We start from the raw sequence: 1776 nt of genomic DNA, 5'->3' as shown, positions 1-1776 counted from the left end.
GAAGCGGGGCTTCAACTTCCTTTGATTCTGAACCTGAGAGGACCTTCTTGAGATTAAGGAAGGAAGCAAGAGGAAAACGAGTAGTTGGTGCGGAGGAAGAAGAGGAGTATTTTGAACCAAACATGGATGAAAATATGGAGAACCATCATGAAGAAGAGGCTCACAACCATGGCCGAGAAGGTCCAGCACATCAAGCTGGGCAAGAGAGAAGGGTTCTGGGTTCGTACATCAATCCAAACCCAGGAAATTGCGGAAGTAGCATCCAAAGGCCAACCATACATGCCAACAACTTTGAACTAAAGCCACAGCTCATCACCCTTGTTCAGAACAATTGTTCATTCGGAGGGAGTGTCCAAGAAGACCCCAATCAACATCTAACCACCTTCCTGAGGATATGTGATACTGTGAAGTCTAATGGTGTTCATCCTGACACTTATAGACTACTTCTGTTCCCTTTCTCACTCAAGGACAAAGCATCTAAATGGCTGGAATCCTTTCCATAGGAGAGTTTAGCAACCTGGGAAGATGTGGTGAACAAATTCTTGGCAAGATTCTATCCTCCTCAACGGATCAACAGGTTGAGAGCTGAGGTACAAACCTTCTGGCAGCAAGATGGTGAGACTCTATATGAAGCATGGGAGAGGTTTAAGGACCTGACAAGAAGGTGCCCACCAAATATGTTCAATGAATGGGTGCAGCTGCACATTTTCTATGAAGGTTTTTCTTATGAATCGAAGAAGGTAGTAGACCACTCATCCGGGGGATCTCTGAACAAGAAGAAGACCATTGAAGAAGCCATAGATGTCATTGAGACTGTAGCTGAGAATGACTACTTCTATGCTTCTGAAAGAGGCAACACTAGAGGAGTGATGGAGCTGAACAACATGGATGCACTACTAGCTCAAAACAAGATGATTACCAAGAAATTAGCTGACCTCACCAAGATGATGGAGAGGAATCAAGTAGTAGCAATCACCACTTCAGCAGCAACTCAAAAAGGAGTGAATGAAGAGGCAGAGGGTGATCAGGAACAGGCCAACTACATTGGAAATTCACCCAGGCAGCACCATGACCCATACTCCAAAACATATAATCCTGGTTGGAGGAACCACCCAAACTTTGGGTGGGAAAATCGACAGGATCAAAGCCAAGATCAGAGACGCCATAACCCCAGTAACAATGCAACTCACCAACATTCCACACAGAGATCATATCAGCACCCACCTAACAACACACCTCAACATCCATACCAAAGTCAAACTGGCCCTTCTCACCCCTCCAATCTCAACTCACCATCATCTGAAGATAGACTCTCCAGGATTGAAACCCTACTTGAAGGCATATGCAAGGAAATTCAAGATAACAAGGTGTTCAAGGAGGAGGTGCGAGCTAATATCAAGAGTCAGGGAGACACCATCAAGAGGTTGAAATTTCAAGTGGGATACCTATCTGAGAAGATTCCCAAACCTAATGATAGCTTCCTAAGTGACACAGAGAAAAATCCGAGAGGTGAAGCAAAGAAAGTCAGATGGGAAGATTGCAAGATGGTTACTATAAGTGATAAGGAGACTAAGGAAGAGCTGAACAAACCATCAGAACAATCTGAAGATACATCAGCAGGAAAGCAAGAAGAGAATCCTCAGGAAATCACAATTACGCAGAAAGAGTTGCTGAGGCTCTATGCACCCTTTCCCCAATTACTAAATGGTGGAGTAGAGAAGAGAATATACATAAGGTTTCTTGACATATTTGCACCCCTCCATGTAAATATACTAT

The 1776-nt window shown here is 44.0% G+C and overlaps 1 non-coding gene across 1 annotated transcript; it reads right to left on the bottom strand.

The window, feature by feature from the left end:
- Positions 1 to 575: 575 nt before the first annotated feature.
- Positions 576 to 682, bottom strand: LOC112780504 (small nucleolar RNA R71). Its single transcript, XR_003191336.1, has one exon. It is a non-coding gene; the product is annotated as a small nucleolar RNA R71 (small nucleolar RNA).
- Positions 683 to 1776: the final 1094 nt, after the last annotated feature.

The sequence above is a fragment of the Arachis hypogaea genome, chromosome 19, assembly GCF_003086295.3.
Source record: "Arachis hypogaea cultivar Tifrunner chromosome 19, arahy.Tifrunner.gnm2.J5K5, whole genome shotgun sequence".
Taxonomy (NCBI): Eukaryota; Viridiplantae; Streptophyta; class Magnoliopsida; order Fabales; family Fabaceae; genus Arachis; species Arachis hypogaea.
This window is presented reverse-complemented; position numbering and strand designations above follow the sequence as displayed.